General features: G+C 40.5%; 1 protein-coding gene across 1 annotated transcript in view; it reads left to right on the top strand.

Annotated features, from left to right (window-relative positions):
* SPAG16 (sperm associated antigen 16) overlaps positions 1 to 27,077 on the top strand; it is a 569,616-nt gene that overhangs the window by 75,645 nt on the left and 466,894 nt on the right. The gene's annotated exons all lie outside the window — the stretch shown is intronic.

Raw genomic sequence — 27,077 nt, forward strand, 5'->3', positions numbered from 1 at the left:
CCTTTGTGATGTGGAGTTGGAATAGAGTGAACCTTGCTGAAAGAAGTGCCGGCGTTAGAGTTCCCTGTAATATTGTCACCTTCCAGTGACATCCTGTTCCATGTTGTCCAGAAACAGCTAAGTCATGATATATCCAGATTGTTCTGCTACTCGCAGTACAAATGGAGCCCAAATGGAGACTAAGCTATTATTAGTGTCATGTATGCCCCTACTGCTCCGGTGTTGGGACCAGGTGTCGCAGGGAGTCCATCAGAAACAGATTCTGATTCAGAAGTTGCTGAGCCAGAGGGGGAGGAAGTTCACACTGAAGAGCCTCCAGCTGCAAATGTGCCCCTCCCGGAGTCTATCTCCTCAAGGCCAGATCCTATGCTCACAGGAGACAGGGAGTCAACTTCCGGGGGTGGGTTGGGTGGGTTGAACATTCCAAAACATTATTGGATGCTAAGAATCGACAGAAATTATAACGTTCAGTGAGATTAGCACCAAAGAGACAGTCGGAGAGGTTGCATGAAAAGGCGAGGCAGCGACGCTCCCTCCTCCACCTTGAAGCTTAGGACATTTGAAAAGCCTTTTCTTTCCTTTGAATGGTCAATGGTTTTGCTTAGTTGCATAGAGTTGCCTAGAGGAGAATTTTCCCATATAAGTGCTTAGTTTGTGTTACAGAAGTGTAAATTGTTTGCAATAAAGCTTTGTAAACTTGGCCCAGGAACTTTCCTTAGTTTTGACTCCTTGGGGACCCTTGAGCAGCTACAGCCCGTGACAATCAGGGACTAATACAGTGTGGTTGAATAAACAGAATTTGGAATGGAGAATCTACAAACAAGAATTTTCCTTGGCCCTTGACTCAGAGGGAGATAAGGAACTGGGGGAAATAGGCAAGGGAGGGAACGATGGGTATGGAGGTGTTTCACATTATTTGAATCCCTCTAGGACAGTGGTTCTCAACCTTCCTAATGCCGCGATCCTTTAATACAGTTCCTCATGTTGTGGTGACCCCCAACCATAAAATTATTTTCATTGCTACTTCATAACTGTAATTTTGCTACTGTTATGAATCGTAATGTAAATATCTGATATGCAGGATGTGTTTTCATTGTTTTCCGATATGTGTTTTCCGATGGTCTTAGGCGACCCCTGTGAAAGGGTCGTTTGACCCCCAGGTTGAGAACCGCTGCTCTAGGACAACCTCAGCACAAGGCCAAAGACTCCCTGCCAGTTAACCAAATGATAAAACATTTGACTCAAGAGTCAGCAATCTGTAGGAAATGGCACACTCTCCCCCGTGATACCGAACCACAACGGGGCAAAGTCTTGAGCCTGACGTTAATTGTTTCCAGTGCTAATTTCATTCCAAGTTGAGCCTGTGACCTGGTTCATACAACACAACAACCCGCCACGGGTGATCAGCCAATGTGGGTTCTTGTGTCATTTGAACCCAGCACTGTTTCTGCAGGGTGGCTTATTATTCATGAACAAGCCAACCTGTTTTAGGGTTGTTGATACCCATGGTAGCTTCTTGTCTGAACCTAGCAGGGCAATTTTATCATGGATTGCTGGGAATGGCAAGAGAACCACCTGGCCAGAGGAGCACAAAAACCTTGCCGCACCTCATGATCTCACTAATGCCACTGCCATCCTCCCCCATCCCAGCACAGTGCTCTCCGCCTAAACTTTGCAAAGGAAGGTCACTGGAGAGTATCCCAAACGCATTAGTGTATTTATATATAGGGCGAATAACAGCTGCTTTTATATTTCTGCGGCTCTCACCTCTGTTTGATGCTGTGCTTGAGATTTGCACAATTTATTCCCCTCCATTTACAGCTTTGCCTTGAGAATAGTGCAATTTATTCCCCTTCGTGTTACTGCTTTGCCATGACATTTGTGTATGTGCACTGATCCCACTCACTGCTCTTTAATGCATATCAAGATGTGACAGTTTGCAACAGAGGGAAGCGACAAACAGGATGGGTGGGCCGGCCGGCAGCTTCAGGAGAAGGTGCTTTGAGTGCGGGTGTGCTTACCGCAATGTAACACGAATGAAACAGCCTATTATTATTATTTTTAAAAATGTGTTTGTTAACTAGCAAGGGAAGCACTGATGAAGAATAGGGGGATACTTTGCTAAATATTGGAGAGTCAGACTTGCGCGACAGTGAAAGTCCCCAAAAATGAAATTATTATTTTTAAAAAGCTGCTAAGTGTGTTCATAAGGGCTTGGAATTATTCCCCCCACCCCATTCTGATGTGGGGCCAGTAGAGGAGCTGAAAGCAACTGGCTACTGGAGGAGAGAAGGTGGTTTGCAGATAGGTCTTCTTACTTGCATGTAACTTGAAGCAGCCTTTAAAAAAAGTTGTTTGCTAGCAAGGCAAGCCCCCAAATAGAGGATGAAATTGACAAGGACATTAACAAGAGAGGGATATCAGTACATGTTGGAGAGGCGGTCTTTCCAAGTCATTGGATGATCTCTGCAATGACTTCATATAGATATTAAAAGGCATGGGGGATAAAATGGAGTCCTATGAGACCCGTACAACATTGCCATGGGGTTAAACAGAACTCCACCCCCCCATGCTACCTTCTGGAAATCTCCCTGAAGGTACGCGTGTCCCCTGCATGCAACCCATTAAGCCAATCCATCATGGTCCCATGGTAGATGGTATCGAACATTGAACTAGGGCCAATTTGGGGTGGGCAGTGAACTACTACTTTGTGAAACGTCAGCTGTCATTGAAACTTTTCAGAGTCAGAAATGTTCCTATTCTGAGAACAAGTCTGCATTCTATACATGGAAGCTGTCATGTCCCAAATTAAAAATCATGTTTTTCTAAAAAGAATTTATCATGAGATGATCTGTTGTCCTCCTCACCCTCCATCCTGCCTTTCATATATCACTTGCAAGTCTCAAGGAAAACAAATCCTGCATTCTGTTAATTCATACTTTCTGTCACATGAACAATGTAAAATTATATTGAGAGCTTTGGCTATTGGGCGGCATAGAAATGTAATAAATGAAATGAAATGATGTATCTGAGTGAAACTCGTATTTAAAACAGCTTATAATATGAAAGTTTTCATTGTGGCATGACTAGAATAATGGCTACGACATTATATTCTTCTGCTCTATGTATATGACGACCTCTTTTGAAAAACAAGTTAGTTACCTGAGCTCTTAAAGGGAGGGTGTGCTCTCCATTACTGATGGAATTAGGAATAAATGCATCTGCTTTTTTTCAATGCTATGACAATTCATGGTAGTTGTGAATGAGTAATATGCTATGTGGCATTTGTGATGCTAAAATAAGTTTTCAATAGAAATTTTGAAGGTCGTGCTCCTCAATATCTATATATAAAATTGTTACGGTGCCATAAGAAATAGTTTACAAGCAGAACAAACATTGTTTTTCAAAGCATATTACTTTCAAATGTTACAGAGTATCAAGTCTCTTAAACCCTGCATTGTCGTTCCCCATAAAAACATATAAAATACACACAACAATATTCAAGACTGCTCCAGCGTGGTACTTAGCACATTCATACTAAAAACAGCAAATCAAAGAGACAGATATTACTCAGGAGTAGGAAACTTGATTAATAGTATTAACTGATATGCTGTTTTTGCATAACTGTGTGTTTCTATGTTCTTGAAAATAATGTCCTAAATATATGCCTCCAGCTATTCTAAAAATCGTAGTATCTAGAATTAAATAAAAGGTGTTTCTCTCCCATGATTTGAATATCTTTCGATTTGATCTCTTATTAGTGATGATCTTAAACCATATCAACAGTTAAGAGATATGGCTGACCTTGGGCATCATCAGACGAGCATTTTATCCTACGCGTATTACTGCCTACTCATGGTTTTTTGCGTGTTCTTTTGACGACACCATCCATCTCCTGGATGACTCCTGCCACTTCTGGTCTTTTTTTCCATGACAAAATAGAACCCCGGTAAATCTGACTTATATTTTTTTTAAAAAAAAACTTGCTGCCATTTCCTGCTGTGTTCAAGAAAAGCAGCACAATAAAAACGCCCAACTGGCTGCTGGTACACGTGGTCATTGCTGCTTCCTCTTTCTTTCCCCATGTAAAGAAATCGTCACTATTGTGGGACAGCAGCAGGAGGCCCACAGTAGGGAAATGTGATGTTCCCCCATCTGATGATGCTCTTTGAAAGACTAATAATGCCACCCCAAAGTACTTTGTAATATAAACTGGTATAGTTCACAACAATATATTGTTGCTGGGAAAATCCATTTCTCCACAGGGACTATGAGGATTGTAGCTAAACTCAGAAGGAACAGAGAAGTCTCAGGGGAAGTGGCCGCAGATGATGTCATCGTCCCTGCTAATCAAGAAGTCCTAACAATTTGACCCTATCAGCCCCTGGCTCCACAGAACAACTGATTATATGAGTTTGTTATTTATAAAATTTATAGATACATTTTAAAATCTTTATTAGCAGTGTTTTGGATTCTGTATCTGAAGCATATAATTTAAAATGTACAGTGTATGTGCATGACATGCATAAAAGGCGTGTGCATAGAAGGCACCACACTTCAAGAAGGACAAGCTGGAGCGTGTTCAGAGGAGGGCAACCAGGATGATCAGGGGTCTCAAAACAAAGCCCTATGAAAAGAGACTGAAACATCTGGGCATGTTTAGCCTGGAGAAGAGAAGACTGAGGGGAGACATGATAGCACTCTTCAAATACCTGAAAGGTTGTCACACAGAGGAGGGCCAGGATCTCTTCTCGATCCTCCCAGAGTGCAGGACATGGAATAACAGGCTCAAGTTACAGGAAGTCAGATTCCAGCTGGACATCAGGAAAAACTTCCTCACTGTTAGAGCAGTACGACAATGGAGCCAGTTAGCTAGGAAGGTCGTGGACTCTCCCACACTAGAGGCATTCAAGAGGCAGCTGGACAGCCATCTGTCAAGTATGCTTTAGGTAGATTCCTGCATTGAGCAGGGGGTTGGACTCAGTTGCCTTTTAGGCCCCTTCCAACTGTACTATTCTATGATTCTATGAAAGGAAATATGTCTTATTATAACTCAGAGAAGGGATGGATATAAAATGGAGTCCTGTTATTCTGTCTCTAGTAATAGGGCTTTAGAACTGTAGTGAATGTACTTTTTTAGATCTGATAAGAACAATGGAAATAGGGTTCAGATTTTATTCATTAAATTTTCTTTTAAAACTATTGTTTATTTATTTATTGAACTATTTTCCCTTGGCCTATCGGTTAACTTTTTTGCTTACTGTTGAAGATCCTGGTGTGTACTTGTCTTGCTATGTATTCATTATAAGCTAGATTGTTTCACTGTTGCTCTGCAAAATTCCCATGTCATATAATGAGTTTTCTGGGAGATTTGTAGCTATGATGGCTTAAATCCAACATTGTGCTAGCAGAAATTGTCTAGCACGAAAGGGCTTTCTCCCACTCTCCTTCCCTCTGCAGCCCCCAGAGAACATTTTTGAGGGTGCAGAAGAGCTGTGGGCAGGGAACTCCCTCCACCCTTCTGGTTCTTCTGATGAAGCTGCTTCTGACACAGTTTGATTCAAACCAATGTGAAGGATGATATGGTTACTAAAAAGGACATTGTTTCTGGGGGGGGGGATTTAAAAAAAGAAAAAAGATGGACTCTAAAAACCTTTTTTTAGACTAGTTGCCATGTTTTGCACCAATGGAAGCTTCTGGACACTGTTCAGGTGTAGCCCCACAAAGAGCACATTGTAGTCCAAACATGATGTAACTAAAGGATGGATAGGTGTTGCCAACTCAGACAAATTTAGGAAGGGTCACAGCTGGTGCACAAAGCATAATTATGCAAACACACTCCTTGCCATCACTGCCACCTGAAGATCAAGCACAGTGTTGGATGAAAGAGCATTCTTGAGATATAGACCTCAAGGGAAGCACAATCACTTTCAGAAATGGTTGAACACCAATCCCTGAGTCAGACTTTCTACTGACTAACAACACCCCTGTCTTGCCTGGATTTAACTTCAGCTTGTTCACCCACATCCATTATCCATCCCAAAGAACATTTCAACTAATTTCTTGATGTTATGTGATAAAGAGCAATAGAGCTGGGTGTCATCATTATATGGGTGACACCTTACTTTAGAGCTCTGACTGATCTGTCGCAGCAATTTCATGTAAATATTAAACAATGTGGGAGACAAGATAGAATCCTGCAGGACACGATAGGCCAGTGGCTGTGAAGTCAAAGAGTAATGCCCCAGCACCACCTTCTGGGCATCACCTGAAAGAAAGGACCATTGCAAAACAGCACCCCTGAGGCCCAGCCCTGCCAGATGGTCTAGAAGGATAAGATGGTATTGAAAACTGCCCAGAGGTCTAGGAAAATTAATAGGGTTGTACACTCTGCATTCACTTCCTACCATAGGTCATCCACAAACGCAATCAAAGCAGCCTCAGGCCTTTACTAGACCTAAGGTTTATCCCGGGGTCATCCCTGTTCATGTAAATGACACACAGGATATCCCAGGAGCAGGCAGGGACGACCCCGGGACGATCCTGGGATAAACCTTAGGTCTAGCTAAGGCCTCAGTCTCATATTCTATCTAAAAGCCTGATTGAACTGGATCAAAATAATTCTTCTCCAGTTCAGATAGTACAAGCTTAGCACCATATCTTCTTCTTTCTCATTCTGACTTGAAAGAGCCTAAACTGTAATTTTAACAACTAAAGTAATCAGTCATAACTCTTTTCTTCATCACCATCTTACAGTTAAAAAACACACACAAGTTCCCACCAGCAGGCTCACAGTCTAAAATATCTAATCACAGGAGGCTGATTAGATAATATTCTGTAATATAATTCTTTTCCCAATAAATAAATGAACATAGAAGCCTGACTTTCCATTAAAATGAAAAGTGTGATTTTAAAGAGCCGGTGGCAGCAATGAGCTATACAGAGAGTAGCGTGTTTTTCTGTACTGAGTAGCATAAAGGGTGGGAAATTATGAGCTTTATCACACCAGTGTTATACTGTGCAAACACTGTGAATTATGTGCAAAGGACTCTGAAGTTTTCCAGTTTATAATCTGCTTTTATTGTGAAGTACTACCATGCATCCTGCTTTAATTGTGTTATAAAGGCAAAAGACTCACCATATTTAGCTACCAGATTTCGAGCGTATCTTCTGAGCGGCCACTGGGGCGCAGGAGCAGGATTTGAAGAAAAATTAAACAAATGCTTACATCTGCGTAAGCTTTAAAGATAAAGACATCAAAATTGGCACAGTAATAGATATTAAGGAGAGCTTTAAACATGCCAAATTTAAATTGGATTGGTTCATCCGTTGACTTTTTATGATTTTTTTTACATTTCCCCCCTTAAACCAATTTCCTGGTATGCAAAGGATCTAGCCACCCGGTAGCAACAACAACAACAACGCCGACAGTTTAGCGCTGTAGGGATAATTCGAGGGAAACAGGTACGTGGGATGAAGCTCTAAAACACATCCTTTCAGGTGGGATCAGACTGAGCCTGCATTTGAAAGTGTAAGGCATGGTGTAGTAGTCTAATCTGTGAAGCTGTGTGGAATAGCCCCCCTGCTATGATGTGTTTACATTGCATGTTGACGGTCTGATGATGCTTGAGCATTATTCAGTTTTTAGTGATTAAATCCAAAAAGTCTTATGGAAATGCCTCCATAGAAATGTGACTGTGAGACTAACGTCAGTGTTTATTCCCTTTTCCTATTGTCTTGTTTGAACTATTTTGTGAACTTTCCTGGTCTGCTTACAGTATAGAAATTCAACATCCAATCCACAGAACATTGCCTTGGAGCATGCTTAGGTTTATAACTATACTCTATCAAGCAGCCTTTAACATAGGGAGGGTGACTGGTGTGAAAATAATTCCATTGGTACTTGCATAATCTGTGGGTGCTACTGATTAGAATGCATCATGGAAATTTGGTTTAGAGTATCAACTATCATTATGCTTTTGAGCCTTGATCTCTCCCCAGCCATCACCATAAATCATTTTAAAACCCTGCAAGCAGTCCTGTATAGCGATAGAATTTATGTCAGGTAATCATTCATTCATTGATTTACCAAATTAAGGAGTGGGTGTCATTGTTGATGTACCAAAGAGGGAAATATAAGCAGGTTTGCACAAGGGAGAAAAGATCTTCCACACCAAAAAAACAAAACCAGGCCAGTGAGGGACAAGCTTGCTCAGTAGCCATGGAACATTGAGTCAATAGGAAAAGAACAGGGTGGCAAATGGAAGTGGCTAGTGAAGAGGTGGGTCCCTCAGACCACATTCCAGGTGAAATCATGTAGAACTCAGTTGCATGCAGGTTTTACATGCAGATTGATTGTACTTTGAAATGTGAAAACAAAACAAAACCAAGAACTCCTTTTCCGCATACACATACATACATTGTAATAATAACTAGGAGGAGGGCTTTCTCCGCTGTGGCACCCCGGTTGTGGAATGAGCTCCCCAGAGAGGTCCGCCTGGCGCCTACACTGTACTCCTTTCGTCGCCAGCTGAAGACCTTTTTATTCACTCTGTATTTTAACACTTAATTTTAACTTAAATTTAAATTATACTGTTTTAACTCTGTATTTTAACCTTATATCAATTTTGCTGCATGGTTTTATCCTGGTTGTGCTTTTTATACTGTATTTTGTAATTGTGCTTTTAACATGTTGGTTGTTTTATGATGGTTTTAATTTTTGTGAACCGCCCAGAGAGCTTCGGCTATTGGGCAGTATAAAAATGTAATAAATAAATAAATAAATAAATAAATAAATAATCTTTTTGGCACCAGGCTAAAACTTTCCTCTACTCCCAGGCATTTGATGGCATGTGATGGGTCATTTATGTCAGTTGTTTTATCAGATCCCATTAAATTACTGTAACTGTTTTTCAGCTGATTTAAATTACTTTTACATTTTTATGTTGTTGTTTTTTAGATTATGTTTTTATTGTCTTGTATTTGTGGGTTGTAATTTTTGTGAACAGGCCAGAGAGCTTTGGCTTCTGGGTAGTATAGAAATACAGTAAATGAATGAAAAAAATGAAACGTTTACACGTATACACACATGAAATGAGACCCAGGTTAGAGCAGAAACTGCAGTCCTTAATGGCAAATTCTGATCATTTATAGGCCCTTCAGCCACAGACTTGGGTAATAAACACACACCAAAGATAGAATTCAACATATTGGTTCTACATGTATTATCAAAAAACAAAATGCTAATATGCACTGCCATCAATACCAACAAGTGAAGTCACTGAGCCTTTTCATGCACCTGATCCAGGACGATAGTAACAGAAGTTTCAAAGTGGGACGCTATCTCTGAGCACATTTTGACGAGGGAAAAGTTTGGGACAGATAAAAGGAAGTACTTCTTAATATAGCGAATAAGCTATGGAATTAACTACCACACAATTCTATTCCCCTGTCCAGGTGCCCTATCCTTCAGTCTTCTACTTCCAGGTGTATGTATCTGAACGTGGCTGTTTTGGGCAGAATAGGGATCCTGTTACCTGACCTTTTACTTCCTGAGCTAGTTCAGGGTTAGTGCTGGAATCTCTATGGATTGTTGTGCTGGGAGATTTCAACATACTTGCTGAGGCCTCCTTGCTGGTAGTGGCTCAGGAATTCATGGTCTCCATGTCAACCATGGGTCTGTCCCAATTAGTAGCTGACCCCATTCATTCAGCAGGACACACTTTGTATCTGGTGTTCTGTGTTTTCTGCCCTGGATGATAAATTGAAGCTTAATTCAGACAAGTCAGAGGTGCTTTTGATCAGTCAAAAGGCCGATCAGGGAATAGCAACAGGGTCCTAAGTGGCTTGGAGAAAACTGTTTTCCTTTTCTTTTCTTAAAAGCTCAGTTATGGCTTGGACAAGTTTTAAAGGAGATTAGACAAATCCACGGAGGATAAGACTATCAACGGCAGTCAGGATGGCTCTATTTTCTCTGGTATCAGAAATAGTGTGCCTCAATTCCAGTTGCTGGGGAACATGAGTGGGAGACTGCTATTGTGCTCCGGTCCTGATTGTGGTCTTCCCATGGGCATCTGGTAGGCCAATGTGATGGACTAGATAGACCTTTGGTCAGATCTAGCGCAGCGCTTCTTATATTCTTAACTATTGGGATTGTGCTACAAATGTAAGCAAAACTTTAATTCAAGAAATCCTAATTTTTTCATAAAGAACTGTCCAATGTTTTCTTATATAAAGTTTGTACTTTTAGGTTCAATTCAACACTAAGATGTAGATTTCACTCCCCCCCCCCTTGCACTCCTGACACAAACACCCTTTTTTATGATCTGAAGGTTCTACAGAACTTCCAAGATGCTATTCCTCTAGCAGCATGATAGGGACATATATAATTGCATTTTGAATTCACAGGAACATTCTTTCAATTCTATGACTATATCACTGTGTTTTCTTTTTTAGAAGACAGTGTGTGTGTGTGTGTGTGTGTGTGTGTGACACTGACCTAATAATATGGGATTGTATTATTTCCTCTTGCATTAAAAGCTAAGGGACACATTTCTTTGTTCTAAGTGATTCCTTGGACAGCAGAATAATAAGTTTTTTAAAGACAAAAAATGTTTTCTCTTCTGATCTTTTAATCAAAGTTTTTATCAAAAATATGTTAAGAGATTAGAGTCCTTTCCTTCTATATTTTATTTTAACATTTTTTTCTTCTCCGTTTGCTTCATATTGAAGGTTTGTGGTAAATTTCTGGAGAAGTTAGTGTTTCTGTTTCGCTTCATATATAAGTTGTTGCATTTCCAAGGGGACTTGGCAGCAGAACCCGTCTTGCGTGGCACCAAGTCCCTCTACACCCACCCACCCATGCAATCCCGGTCATGTTCGTAGGATTTTTGTTTTGTTTTCCAAATATACCCCAACATTGGTGCAAAACGGATCCTATTATTATTCTGTCAAATTGTATTTAGCCTTGCCTTGTCTATTGTCTTGTATCTTTCAGCTGCTGAAGGGAACAAAGTGTACTAGGAAACATACAAGGTAATTGACAAAATGGGGCTGCATATATGCTAGTTTGACAGCTACGCAAAAGTTATCCTTAAGTTTTCAAGTGAGGGATTTACCCTTGGGACCCCTTGCATTCCACCCCTCCAAGTCGTGTTAAGGGTGATCTAGCATCCACCCCATTTTCAAAGTTTCCTTTTTACTGCAAATGGGAGCTCCAAAAATAAAGTGGATTGCCCTTAAACTTTGGGAAAGTTGGAATGGAAGGGGGCACCCACAAGGTTTGAACTCCAACAGTTCAAACCTTGGGGATCAGGTTGCTAAGCGTGCGATATGATCCCCTTTTCCTCACTTTGACAGCTGTCAGCAAAGATTACCCACTGACCGTTATCCTCAAGTTCTGAAGGGCTGCTGAGCCAATGACAGCCCCTTCAAAGTGCTGTTTGGGAACCAGTAGAGGGGTTGTCACTGCAGCACAGGTGAGCTTGCTTCGCAAGAGCTGCAAGGGTTTCTGTCACTTTTGCTAAGAAGCAGTTTGTTCGCCAATGCTGCAACTCATGATGGGTTGACCGGTCAACCCATCATGGGTACAAAAAATGCTACAGCAAGCCATGGGTTGTTGGGGTGTCTTATTGACCACGCACAACCCACGCTGTGAGAATCATTGTGGGTTTGCACAGCACAACAACCCACTGTGGCTTGTCACCCATGAAGTGTTGTTGTGTCATGCAAACCCAGTCAATAACTGTCTAGATGGGCAAATAATTTGACTTGACATAAGGCAGCTTCCCATGATCCATCTAAAACCAAGTAAAATGTATACGTTATAATAGTAAGAAGAAGTTCAATTTAACGAAGTCCAGTACACACCACTAAATATCTGGGGAAATAAAAACCCTTTTACATGTTGCCTGGCATTAAGGTAGATACTAAGTGGATAGATAATGGGAGTGAATTGGGCAAGTGAAGCACCAGGATAGAAAAGCGGCTGTTGCTGATAGCCCACTATCTGATACTACAATTCATCTTTATGATTTCCCAAGGATTTTTATTGTTTTTGTTGGAACTGATGAACATGGCTTTTCTTCTGGAGTTTGTCCATACATAATGTCCGATTTCCACAATTGTACCATTATCAGTTTGTTGCTTTTCCCCCATCAAGATTTATTCAATGTGCTCATCAGCACAAGAGCTGACTTCTCTTCTGAACTTCATTTAATTTGTTCATCTGGCTGTTTGTGTGTTTCAACTGCATGCAATCCTATATCTAGTGAATGGAAAGCTTTGCTGCCCGCTGCTGAAGAGACAAGTTGCTGTTGAGTTTAAAAAGCAACTAGTCTCTTTTGCTGTGGTAATTTTCTGTGAAGGAAACAGCAAGCAAAGCTCCAGCTGTATAAACTGCTTGTGCCTGTCTGTTCTGATCCCAGTTTGTGCATGCCTGTCTGTCCTGATTCCAAGCTGTATTTTAACTAAGCAACTATTTCTTACTATAGTGTTCTTAGTTTATGTTTGTTTGTTTATTGCTTGCTTGCAATTTTAGAGCACACAATAACTGGAAAAGGGTACTGGTAAATTGAAAAACATAAAATACAAACACTAAAGAGTAATTAAAAACAGCATATAATAAAACCAGCGGCAAGGAGTAAAAACAATGCGGCACATAATACCAAATTTATTTATTTATTGCATTTCTCTACTGCCCAATAGCCAAAACTCTCTGGGCAGTTCACAAAAATCAAAACCATAAGTACAGTTCAAAATATAAAACTTAAACCATAATATAAAAACACAATATAAAAGTACAGCCAGAATAAAACCCAGCAGCAATACAAAGATTTAAAACAGGAATGTTAAAGACTAAGAAGATAAAATGTTAAAATACTAGGAAAATAAGAAGGCCCACCTGACATTTAAAAGAGTATAATGTAGGCGCCAGGCGAACCTCTCTAGGGAGCTCATTCCACAGCCAGGGTGCCACAGCAGAGAAGGCCCTCCTCCCGGTAGCCACCATCTTCTCTTCCTTTAGCAGGGGCTCCTGGAGAAGGACCTCTGAAAATGATCTTAGGGTCCAGGCAGGTACATATGGGAGGATGCGTTCCTTCAGATAACCTGGCCCCAAGCCGTTTAGGCTTTAAATCTTAACACTAGCACTTTGAATCAGGCTGGACATGGACTGGCAGCAGTGAAGATGGAAAGGACTGGAATAATATGGTGTCGTTGGCCAGTCCCCTTTAACATTCATGCTGCCCTGTTTTGTACCAGCTGAAGTTTCTGGACCATTTTCAAAGCTAGCCCCACATATAACTCATTGCAGTAATCCAGATGAGAGGTTATCAGAGCATGGATAACTGTACCTAAGCTATCTCTGTCCAGATAAGGGCATAGTTGGTATATCAGCCTAAGTTGATAAAAGGTGCTCTTGCCACTGAGTCCACCTGCGCCTCAAGTGACAGTGCTGGATCCAAGAGCACCCCCAAACTAAGAACCCGATCCTTTAAGGGGAGTGCAACCCCCTCCAGAACAGATTGTACATCACATAGCCAGACAGATGAACCACCCGCTAACAGTACCTCTCTCTTCTCTAGATGAGTCTTAATTTGTTGGCCCTTATCCAGTCCATCACCTTGCCCAGGCAATGGTTCAGAACAGCCACTGCCTCACCTGGGCTTGATGAAAAGGAGAGGTAGAGCTGGGCATCATCCGTATATTGGTGATATATCTGGATAACCTGTCCCATTGACTTCATGACTGTTAGAGCAGTACGTCAATGGAACCAGTTATCTAGGGAGGTTGTGGGCTCTCCCACACTAGAGGCCTTCAAGAAGCAGCTCGACAACCATCTGTCAGGGATGCTTTAGGGTGGATTCCTGCATTGAGCAGGGGGTTGGACTCGATGGCCTTACAGGCCCCTTCCAACTCTGCTATTCTATGATTCTGTGTAGATGTTGAACAGCATAGGAGACAAAATAGAGCCCTGTGGAACCTCATGGCCTAGGTGCCACAGCACAGAGCAATAATCCCCTAGCATCACCTTCTGGAATCGGCCATCCCCAAATAGCAGCAGAACCCCTGCAATGCAGTGCCTCCAACTCCCAGCCCAGACAACCTATCCAGAACAATACCATGGTCGACGGTATCGGAAGCCGCTGAGAGGTCCAGGAGAATCAACTCCCTCTGTCCCTCTCACGGCAAAGGTCATCCCACAGGGCGACCAATGTAGTTTCCTGAAGCCTGATTGAAAAGGGATTGCCAACAAAAATAAAATATGCAGAAAAATAAAATAATATTAAGATCAAAAAGCCCCCCAAACAGTTCTTAATATACATGGGAAAATAAAAGGTCTTCATTGAAAAGACCGTAACATTGGTGCCAAGTGAGCTTCTGTGGAGGGTGCCACCACTTTTGTAGCCACCCACAGCTGCTCATTTGGCAGAGGCACCTGGAAGAGTACCTTGGATGATGACCTTAGGTTCTGGATAAGTAGATATGGGCTGGAGATGCTCCTTCAGGTACCTGACCAGAAGCCATTTTGGGCTTTAACTTATAATAATGGTATATTTTTTTGGTATCTTTTACTGTTTTAATTCTTACGTTCACAACTCCATAATCTGTTTCAGATTTGGAGTGGTATAAATATTTTGTAAATAAATACCAGAATGTGGAATAATTTTACCTTGGACCCACAAGTTGATCAAATATTTGTGTGATTACTAGAAAATATAGCATACTTTCCAATGTAGAAATGACTGAACTACAGACACAATCTGTTAAGTCAAATTCCTTTGGGTTTATGATTTGGAAGGCTGAAACTCGTTTTCGTGAGCACATTTCACCTGCTGGATATTTCCCAGTAGAATTCTTTTCTAGTTTGTCATCCCAAGAACGTCACTTTTAAGGCTTCAGAATAATCTCCCTGGAGATTGCCAACATTATAGCTTGAACTGTCTATGTATACTAGAAAAGAAAGTGGAAAAAAATCTTGAGTCATCTTGTGGATAATTTATCTGTTTTTTTGTAACAATAATCTACCACGTGTCGCGCAATGCCACATATTCCTTGGATATGCTAGAACATGTCACTCTTCAGTATTTAGTTTCAGAGAATGAAGAAGGATGATTTGAATTATCACAAAGTTTTAAAACAAGTAGCAACTCACTTGTACCTTCCAAATAACTATGGGGCAGTATGGGGCTGTGAGAGGTGGTAGCAGCACATGGTGTGGGGCTAGATGAGGGGGAGGGGCTGTGGGTATGGGGAGATGCAGGAGTTGGGTGTAGTCTATGCAGATATACCTGAATGTGTGAGAGAGAGAGAAAGAGGGAGGGAGAGAGAGAGAGGTGGGGTAGAGAAGCTTGTGAATGGCTACTAGTCCTGATAACTATATGCTACCTCCAGTATCCGAAGCAGTACGCCTATATATACCAATTGCTGGGGAACATGGGTGGGAGGGAGGGTACTATTGCACTGTGTCTTGCTTGTGGGTCCCTGGTCAACATATGGTTGGCCACTGTTTTGAAGAGAATGCTGAACTAGATGGACCCTTGGTCTGATCCAGCATGGCTCTTCTTACGTTCTTATTGAAAATTACTGTTATATACAAAATAAGTGAGTTTGTCATTCTTACATGATTTTTGTTGATTTATGACTATGGCGTCCCTCCAAGAGTCAGTAATGACTCCGTGCTTGCACGAGAGGTTCCTTTCTTTTTCCTGCACTTGTCAACTTTTACATATATGGTTTATTACAAAAGCGATAGACTACATCACATACACAGCATTCAGATGGGATCAACAATTGTTTAGTTCAATGTATAAAGGAGGTAGAAGGCAGGGGGAAAGGCAAGAAGAGACAGAACACCACAGGAGTGATATAAGAGGGATGAGGAGCTGGTAGCTAATAAGGAGATAGGAGCCAGGTAGACACATAAGGGGTTTAATTGATTTGGAGATGAGACCAGTCTGTCAACAGCACTTTGGGCTTGGGCAACGTGGGTGTATGTCTAGGAAGGATATGGGGGAAATTGAAAGAGAAATGAGTTTAAAGGGAAACTATTGCCTATATTCAAATCAAAGTGGGTAGAAGGGATCTCTTTGCTAGTGATCAACGATAATCCATTATATTATTTTTCATTCTTTAAAATATTTGTAGTATGTGGTATGTTTTTAACTATGGTTTAAAGTGGCATTTTTGTTTTTTAGCTGGTTGTAAACCCAGAAAACATTCTTTATTGGGCAGATAAGAAGTATACTAAATAAAATAAATAAATCCAGCAGTTTGTCTTTGGGCCCATATCACCAGGGTTGCATTATTGAGAGGTGAAATCTCTTAGATCACAAGATACAGCTTGTCATCAACAAATATGCATAGAAAATGCTTTGATGGGGAACCGAGGGCTAGCTGAGCCTTTGCCTGTTCTCTTGGGACCCAAATAGACAGCTCTTAAAACAAAAAGCTAGGTTCATGTTGACAGTGCAAAAATAGAGTGTACTGCAAAAATAGGAAGAGATGGAGTTTCCACACTGAGCAATGGAGTGGATGAACTCTAGAGATGAACCGGAGGAGGGGTGAGTGGATGTAGATGGTTTGGTTTTCCCACAAAAAGGTTTTATGCAAAGAGATGAAGAGTGCAAAAGGAGGTCAGGTGCATATTAGGGGCGGTGTAGGTGTGTTCCTAAATGCTAATGAGTAAGTAGAGTACATATGATGCATTTTCCAGTACTCTGTTCATGATATGTTCCGTCTTCAGAGCTCTAGAAATTCAGTTGAAGGGATGTGTCTGAATGTCTTGATTGTATTAGACTGTTGGGAAAGATATTTGCAAATTCTAGGGGTCCCAGGTTTCCTAGACAGAGGGTGGGAACCACTCCCATGTTGTTCTATGCTAATAGAAGACTACCAGTATATGTTTGCTGCTTTCTTGCCCTATATGATTAAGCTTCTCATTTTATCTTCCTGGACAAAGTGGATTTTTTTTCTGTAAAGGTGCTAGGGAAATACGCAAAAATTGAACCTGGCAAACATAGCTATTTTTAAAAAGAAATTAAAAAAGAAAATCCCAATCCCAATTTTGACTCTGTTTATTTAGTTATTTATTATTTGATTTGTGCCCTGCCTTTCTACCAAAAAATGATATTCAAGATGGCTTGTTGTTTATTCGTTCAGTCGCTTCCAACTCTTCGTGACTTCATGGACCAGCCCACGCCAGAGCTTTCAAGATGGCTCACAGGCCCAATTAAATTTGCTTAAAATAATACATTCAAATATAATAAAACATATGGTACCCATCAGCTTCATGGGTTATTGCCACGACACAGGCTCTGAACAACAGACCCGGCCGAGGCTACTCCCTGCTCAAGCCAAGCACCACCGCTTGATACGCCTGAGGCAAGGGATAAAAACCACCTTCCTCCAAACTATGTGGAGAAAGGGGTTTAAAATGGAGAATGGATTTTAACATATATAATAATGCGCTGTGAGTTATATCTGCTTAGGTGAATGATTGTCAGAGTGGGTGTTAAATGTGTAAACTTAAGATGATAAATGCCAAACAGACACATGGGCTTTTTGTGGTAGTTTAAAAACAAAACAATCAAAATTTATTTTTAAAAGTTCATAAGCTTTGTTTCAAATAACAACATTTAAAAACCTTTTTGAAACCTTTCATACAATCCGGTCACTCATTCACATTCGCACTTTCCTTTTTCTCACACAATCACTCTTGAACTTTATTTATTCTTAGTATTGATTAATATACTTCCACTACGTGCACACCACACCCTAAAGACACCACTCACTACACTGACCCTCAAACTTCCCAGAACTTAAGTACCATAAACACAGAGAGCACTACAGACTCTAAGAGTCCCTAACAAGTCTCCCTGAAAAGGTTCCCTGAAAAGATCTCTCAATCCCCTCAGTCCTTCCCTTATATACCACTCCTCCCCCCTCCCAAGACATTCTAACTCCGCCCACTCAGGCCAACATTCTAAAAACCACAGACTTACAAACCGCAGACATACATTTGGAATTGACCTGTGGGGTGTAACGCCACAGTTATCTCATGAAGCTGATTGGTAGCAGATTCAGGACAGATAAAAGGAAGTTGTTCTTCACACAGCACATAGTCAAACTACAGAATTTGCTACCACGTGACGTAGTGATGGACACCAATTTGGATGGCTTTAAGAGGGGTTGGACAGATTCATGGAGGGTAAAGGTATTAATGGCTACTAGTCTTGACAGCTACTATTAGAGGCAGTATGCCCAGGTATACCAAGGGTTGGGAAACATGGACGGGAGGGTGCTGTTGCAAGGGTCCTGCTTGTGGGTTTCCCTTTGACAACTGGTTGGCCACTGTATAAACAGAATGCTGAACTAGATGAACCCTTAGTCTGATCCAGCAGGGCTCAGGCCATAAGTGTGAAAGAGAGGATGGATTAGAGGGACCTTCTCAGAGAGCTCTGAGAGAAGCCAAGGAACAAAAACTATATTCTGGTGTCAATCCGTATGATCCCAGCAAAGATCCAACAAAGCAGATGGGCAAGAGATAGCCAAAGGTATGAAAACTCTCATTTAGGCTGCTTTATGTAGTTTTGGGGGAGTATCCACTAGCGACAATTCACTTATGCAGTTGGTGTTAGTGCAATGCCAATAGTGTACGCTGGTGCAACATGTTTTCTGGGGACACCCATGGCGCCAAAATACACTATTAGAAAACTATTGTGCCAGTATATGCGATTGTGGTTACTTTTCAACCTGGGGCATTGAGTTTTGTTTAAAAATGGATTTATAACTTCAAAATGTTACTCTTAAAATGTGCAGTAAGGATGAAAGAGTGTCAATGATGAAAGTGTCTTTAGATAATATGACTTTTTTGTTGTATAGCCATCTGCTAAACAGTAATCTGACAAGGTGTTGTACTCACTGTCAGATACGTACAATTGACGTCCAAGAGGAATTATTATTGTAGTCATATGATAGATGGCATTAAGCTGGGAACTCAAGGTATCTGTTGATCTGAAGTGTATCATAAGGAAAAGTAAGATAATAAGGATTCCTTTAGAGGAAATTTATTGCAGTTGGCAAAGCTACATAGAATTCATAGAAAGAGCTAGGCTTACAGTGCAATCGTATACATGACTACTCAGAAATAAGAACCCTTGAGTTCAATGGGACTTACTTTTGAGTAGAAAGTAAGTCAGAGGAGGGCAACCAGGATGATCAGGGGTCTGGAAACAAAGCCCTATGAAGAGAGACTGAAACAGCTGGACATGTTTAGCCTGGAGAAGAGAAGATTGAGGGGAGACATGATAGCAGTCTTCAAATACTTAAAAGGTTGTCACACAGAGGAGGGCCAGGATCTCTTCTCGATCATTCCAGAGTGCAGGACATGGAATAACGGGATCAAGTTACAGGAAGCCAGATTCCGGCTGGACATCAGGAAAAACTTCCTGACTGTTAGAGCAGTGCGACAATGGAACCAGTTGCCTAGGGAGGTTGTGAGCTCTCCCACGCTAGAGGCCTTCAAGAGGCAGCTGGACAACCATCTGTCAAGTATGCTTTAGGGTGGATTCCTGCATTGAGCAGGGGTTGGATTCAATGGCCTTTTAGGCCCCTTCCAACTCTACTATTCTATGATTCTATGTATAGGATTGCACTGTAAGTCTGCTTATGACCTAGGATGACTCATTGGTTGAGAAGTTGTGTAATGCCTTATGAGATGTTTACTTACATTAAAATTCACTTTCAGGACATTAAAATTCCCTTTCAGGACTTCAACATTTTAGATAGAATTTGTTAATGTACTAAACATACTTATATCATAAAAGTCTTATTTCTTTTTTATTATCATAATTACAATACCCACTGTCTTTTGTGGGTTTAAAACACTTCTTTATTAACAGAGTAGTGTCAGCTTGGTATTGGCCAATGTATAATGTTAAAAAAAAAGTTTGGTGCAGAAAGTGTTTCATTTCCACTATCTGGGCATTACTATATGGACTTCTTTCTGTAGATTTGAAATAGCTGATAATTACAAATCACAGCCCAATTTCCAAATTTTATAGTTTATTCTACTAAGCAAAATACAAAGAGGAATGACAGAGAATAAAGGAAGTGGTTTGTATCAGCATGCAAATAAAACAAAAGATATTTCTCCTGCTCACCTACATATGTAATAACCTTGGTGGGTCCTAACCATACTCTCATACATGAGGGATCGTGTTTCTGTTCCAAGTAAAACTGCATATAAGTTTCCAGAGAAAACGGACTCTTTTAAACCTTTTGTGTGCAGCAAATGGGGTTTGTGGGGGGGGGGGTGGCGGAGCGATGTTTGACCAACCAATCCATATTGAGAGAATGTCCTGGCATCCAAACAGTAGGAATAGCTTTTTGCCAGTCTGGTGGGTGGAAGGTGTGGGTTATTCCTGCATTGAGCAGGGGGTTGGACTCGATGGCCTTATAGGCCCTTCCAATTCTACTATTCTATGATTCTATATGTTTCTTCTTACCCACTTACAGGCAAAGGCCTTCTTGATGAAGTGGTCTTTTCCTGCCGGTGGATGGACAGTACAGAAGGAGTGAACCTAGCTTCCCATGGGAGGGATTACTACAGCCTGGGAGTGGCCACCCAAAAGGCACTCTCTCAGGACACCACCATTCATGCTTCTGAAGGCAGCAGTCTTGGGCCAGATCTACACCAAGAAGGATATGATACTTTGAAAGCAGTTTGAAAAGTGTATATGGAGTGAGTCCTGGGCCCCAACAGTTATCACTACTGTAACAAACCATTTTAAAGCAGTAGAGTAGGGCCTCTCCAGAAGATCTTAAGAACCAGACAGGCTTGTATAGAAGAAGGCAGCCTTTCAGATAGTCTGTTCCCAAGCCATATATTTATTTATTTATTTTTATTTATTTATTACATTTTTATACCGTCCAATAGCCGAAGCTGCCTGGGCAGTTATAAGGACTCACTCCGTATATACTTTTCAAACCGCTTTCAAAGTGTCATATCCTTCTTGGTGTAGGTCTTTAAAAGTCATAACCAGCACTTTGAATTCTTCCCAGAATTAGACTAGTAGCCAGTAATGCTGTTGTCACAAGTGGGTCACAAGCTCCCTGTAACTGGCCCTGGTCAGCAGTCTGGCTGCAGGTTGATGGACCACCTGAAGTTTCTGCAGTTTTTGTAGGCACCCCCACATAGAGCAAATAATAGTAATCTAAACACGATGTAACGAAGGTATGCTTGACCTTGGCCAGATCAAACATCTTTAGGAACAGGTATAGTTTATTTATTTATTTATTTATTTATTGCATTCTTATACTGCCCAATAGCCGAAGGTCCCTGGGCAGTTCATAAAAATTAAAACCATTCAAAGTATAAAACAAACAGTATAAAAACTTGATATAAAATACAATATAAAAGCACAACCAGGATAAAATAAGCAGCAGTGCAGAAATACAAATTTAAAATTTGTTAGTGCACTAGTCTCAAGGAACTGAGCAAAATTCTCATCTAAGGTCTAGAGTGCCTGACATCTATACAAAGTATTCCGCTACCTTGGGGAAATTTATGTTTTCCAGAGCTTCGGGTGCCTGGGATGCTGTTTTACCTGTAGTCAAGTGACTAGGGAGAGAGCCCTTGAGTTAGATCTCTTTGAAGGGACCGTGATGCTCACCTCAGATTAAAGATGAGCATTATGAGTTTCTGAGCTCTGTATTCTGAGTGAGGAAATTACAAACTTCAGCAACATCTCCATGTTTTTGCATCTTGAAGGATAAAATAAAAGGTGGCAGAATTTATGGCTAGCTTTGTCGTTCTTTACTCATTTTGTTAGTTTTGGGGTGTCTCATAAGTCAGAAAGATTGCATGATCAATGGTACTGGAAGAGCAGGTGTACAAAATGTGCTATGAAGAAAATGGTACCTTTTGTCTTTTGAAAAGCAGTTTATCTACTATTGTTGATGAAGCATAGATATTGTGCATTGAAAACCACAGTTCACTTCATCATGGCCATTCTATACCAAAATAGGGTTGTTTTCCCTGTGAAACTGGAGTATTTATTTTTTTTGCCCAGGCAGCAGTGGGCAAGCTCCCTCAGACACATATCAGATTTCTACAAATGTTGGGAAACAGTTTGGCTTAATCCAAGCCAAACTGAATTGGTCCCCAATCCCCTAATTGGGGATTTGATGAGGTCTAATCCTTGTCCTTCACTTCCACAAACCACCTTAAAATCAGAGCTGGAGAAGGATTTGAGGGTTGTCATATTCATTTATTATTATTTTATTTAGAATATTTATATACCGCTCCCCATTGAAAAATTTCAGAGCGGTGTACAACATAAAATGAAAATAAAATATTCATGTTGTATTTGAGACAAGTATTACAAGACTTTTATTTCTGATCCAGGAAATATTGGTAATATTCCTAACTACATTGTGTCTCGCTTTTTTTCACCTCTTCTTTTTCTTATTTTCTTCTACTAAGCTTTGGAAGCTCAACCGGTCTATCTTCTATATGATAATTAAAAGGTTTTTTCCCCCAGTAAGTAAGAATAATGTAAAGACTTAAACTGAATGGTAAGTAGATAGCTTAATGCACAGAGAGGAATATGGGATTGTTCTGGGGTTATTGATAGTGTTTTTGACAGAATATGTTTTACAGAAATGCACAAGAGACAGAAAAGTTTTCACCATACTAAAGTGAAATTTGTATTGGCAGTGCTCCCTAAAAGACTGAGAACATAGGGAATTACAGCTTTTGTGAACTGCAAAATCAAACTAGAACTTCCCTGCAATAGCTTTCTCTCAAAGGCTGTTGTTTTTCTCTCTAAGAGGAATGGGTGCTTAATGCTATTTTATCTATTGCTTTATTTTTATCTCTTTACAGCTTTGTAAATTGCTAGAGGCTATTTGTGTCTCAATGGAAATGTTAAAATATGTAAATAGTGACAAGCAACAGCTATTTGCCCCCAAATGTCCTCTGTATTGCTTATAGAGCAGACTACAATATAGCTGCAATTTAGGCTGCAGTCCTCTAAACAATGACCTGGGAGTGAGTTCCATTCAATTCAGTAGGACGTACTTCCCAGTAGGCATGCATAACATTGTGTTGTACATGTAAATTGCACCAAATTAGATTGTGTCTATTTTAACATATTACAAATAAGCTGTTTTCAATTAAGCATCCAAATGTAGCATATTTTAAGAGTTTCTTAATCTCTTTATTCAGTAGTGGGTAGTGATTCATGGCACTGGGGGAGAAGCAGAGGGCAGGCCACTGGTAAAGGCAGAGCCAAGGAATCATCATGGGTGGAGCAAACTACACTTAGGCCATAGCTAGACCTAAGGTTTATCCCTGGATCGTCCAGGGGTCAAACCTGTTCATCTAGGTGACACACAGGGGATCCAGCGCTCAGGCAGGGGCGAACCCTGGAGGATCCCAGGATAAACCTTAGGTCTAGCTGTAGCCTTAGTTTGCTACTCAGCTTTTAAGGTCTAAGTGACTTAAGAGTGCATTGCTGGCTGGGAATTGTAGGACGTTTTTCTACCTGAACATGTATAGGATTGCACACCCTTAGTGTCTTGCATTGACCTTTTCAAGGCCTCATGGACACATATTGTAAAAGCAAACCGATCCAATGCCTTGCTGTAAACCACAAAATCCCCTCAGAAACCAGAGATAAAGTAAAATAAGTTAATAAATTCATTTCTAAAATAATCATCCTCCCTCAACAAGCTAGAATTTATTTTTTAAATCAGTGGTTCCCAATTAGCTAAGTACTGTGGACCCCTTGTTTTTCAAATGCCAAGCCATGGACCCCCTGCTTTTGAAAAAAAAAATGTTATCTCTACCTGTGCAAGCAATTTTTTGGAGAAAATAAGGGGTAGCTCCTAATAAGCTCCTAATAAGAGGTATACTAAAAACAGACCATAAAATTTACTCTGTACAGCACCATGTACATTGATGGTGCTATATAAATAAATAAATAAATAAATAATAAGAATAATAAGAATAATAATTACCACGCAAAAATGACAATGATTTAGTTAGGAATATAAAGACAAATTTAATTTTATTAATGTCTAGTTTACAATTAAACAAATTATGACTTGTCTAGCAGCTACTAAACCTAAATGTGATGGGAGAAATCATGCCTCTTTTTATCCTGAACAATCCCTTCCACATCCGGTTCAATATTTCCCACTTTTAATCTCAAATCTGGATCAAAATCGAGCCGATTTCTATGCTTGTTCTTCATATAACAAAAAGTTGAAAATGTTTGTTCACAAAGATATGTGGAACAAAAAGGAACTAGAGGTTTGAAAGCTTTTTCACCTAACTTCTTATAATCAGGAAAAACCTTCACCCAGAATTGGTCATTGAACCATCATCACAAGTCACGTCAACAAGTGCATCTTGCTCTTCCGCAGAGAGAGCTGTTAATTGTACATCACCACATTCAAAAGGATTCCTTCTCCATGAGTTTTCAGGATTAGGTGCAGGGAAGTAATCTCTGAAGCTAGTCGCTAAATCACGCAGGTGCTCAGTGATGTTGTATTTTACTTCTGGTAGGAATTCATCATCAGTAGACTCCAGAAATGAATGGTGAATATGTGAATGGTGCCACGGATCCCCTGGGTGGGTTCCTCGGACCCCCTGGGGTCCGCGGACCACCAATTGGGAACCACTGTTTTAAATAATTATCCCGTCACAAGCCCGGGATGCATTAATTTAATATCTAAAATAATTATTCTCCCCCACCAACCCTGAGATGGATGCAGTACATCAAGATTTCATCAAGATTTAAAATGAATTCTCTCCCACTCCCACCAGTGAGAGATGCCATAGGTGTAGCCTCATATAGATTTAAAATGATGTATAGCTAGGCAGAGATGGAATTCTAAAAATAAAGGGGGGGGCGAAGGGGAAAAAGAGAGCAAAGTATAGCAAAAACAGCCTCCCAACACCCCCTGGAAGTGCTGGCCATTACAAAGCCCTGGAGGCAGAGCCCTCCTCTGCTTGACAGAGAACGCGCCCTGGCTATTTCTTGGATCATGCAGGGCTTTGTTTCTCCTGACTGCCCTCCAGGAAAGCAACCATCAACACGCAGTTTCATTAATGAAATCAGCAGTGCCAGGAGACAGACTGGCAATTAATAAGAAAGCATGGCAGCACCCATGGCAATGGCATGCCATGCTAGGGAAGACCAATGAGGAAGCAAGGGAGGCCAATGCCATTGTACCCACCACAAATGGGAGGAGCCATGGGGGGGCGGTGCCACTCCGTACGAACTGTTACTAGATATTAGAATGTAAGCCTATGCGGCAGGGTCTTGCTATTTACTGTTTTACTCTGTACAGCACCATGTACATTGATGGTGCTATATAAATTAATAATAATAATAATAATAATAATAATAATAATAATAATAATAATCTGCTACTATGTTACTCAAATTTATAGGCGGATTTTCAAAATATTTTCTCTCAAAAGTGGTTTACACAATAAAACCAAAAAATTATTAAAGCAAATATCAACACTGGAAAGCAGCATAATACATTACTTAAAAAAAAAAAAAAAAGTCAACTTCACAAAAATTAAGACATCAAAACAAATTCAAAAGCCAGCTGGATGAAAAATAACAGCCTCTGCCTAAAAACCCAGAATGTAATTTAATGAAAGGGAGACTGAAATTTAAAAAGTCTTAAATGCCTATTGAAAAGATAATAAATAATATGGCTACAACAGCCATTCTCAATTCCTGATTTTTTTTGATAGTTTAATCTCATGGTGCCCTGGTTAATTCTTGTGTATGTTTAGTTTGATATCAGCTAAATTTACCAAACAGCAGTGCACTGAAATTTGATTGCTGTTTTTAAAAGAAGAAGTTGCCAGGACAGGCTATTGTTATCTTAGATGTGTTCTGTAACCCTAAACAGAGTTACCCTGCTTAATTTTCATGGAGATTTAAGGAGACTACAGCTTTGGAAGTGAGGTCTTTCAGAGCGACTTCATACATTACATTAATTTAAGAATGTTGTGTACACCTAAAAATGTAATATTAATGCAGCTAAATCATTTGCACAATGTATCCTTCAGGTGCACTTAACAGAGCACGGTACCATGCAATGAAGAATAGACCTCAGTCTCACGTTTCTTATTTCTTGGCACATCAATGAGAAATAGACTTCAGTCTCACATTCATTTTAGTAACAACTAAATTGTGAGAAGACACTCAGCAAGGACTAGTCATCAGCTTCACATTATAAGGCACTGAAGGGTTCTGTTATATTGCTAACACAGCAGAAACAATGTTCCCGGAGTTTCCGGTTTCATTTGCTGGGGTTGGGGCGGGGTCAGCCTTGGGAAGCATGAAATCCTTCTAGTAGCTCAGTTGGAAATGATTGGTGTGACTGTTGTCTCAGATGATACTAGGATATGAGAAACAGTGATGTATGGCTTGATGGATGAAGATCTCATATACATAACTGTTCACTGTGCTTTTTCTTCTCTCTCTCTCTTTAAAAAAATGCCAGTGGAATATGAGGCAGCTCTCTTTATCTTTTTTCTTTTTTTAACCACAAGTCCTCTTAGAATGATAGTATATGGGGAGGGGGAATGGCAGCCACTGTTACCCCCCCCCCAAAAAAAAATTAAAAGAGACTGTTTCACCCTCTCACCCCCCCCCCCCAGCCCTGAACTTTTTTTCTAAATTTGAGCCAACTGTTTAGTTTTGGCTCAGTCTTAATTTAACAGGTCAGTTACTTAAAAGAGACTTTTCCCAGACTGAGACAAAGTTGTCCCTGGGTGTGTGGCTTGCTTAGCCAAATGTGTATTGGCTTTTGCCTAGTGCGGATCTACACTTCTGCTTATATCATTTTTTTGAGCCTTTGTAACGTTGTAACTTGTATCACTACCTTGTATACCGTTGCTCAGTAGCGTTACTTACCTTTTCTTGTAACGTTGTTGCGGAACACACTGTTCGTTGCCCCGTTGTCTGTATTGTTTCTTCTTCTCGTTTCTGTGATCCTTGCAATTCCCAGACTGTCTTTTCTCTGCGCCTCCCACTTCCTTG

The sequence above is a fragment of the Elgaria multicarinata genome, chromosome 2 (genome assembly GCF_023053635.1).
Source record: "Elgaria multicarinata webbii isolate HBS135686 ecotype San Diego chromosome 2, rElgMul1.1.pri, whole genome shotgun sequence".
NCBI lineage: Eukaryota > Metazoa > Chordata > Lepidosauria > Squamata > Anguidae > Elgaria > Elgaria multicarinata.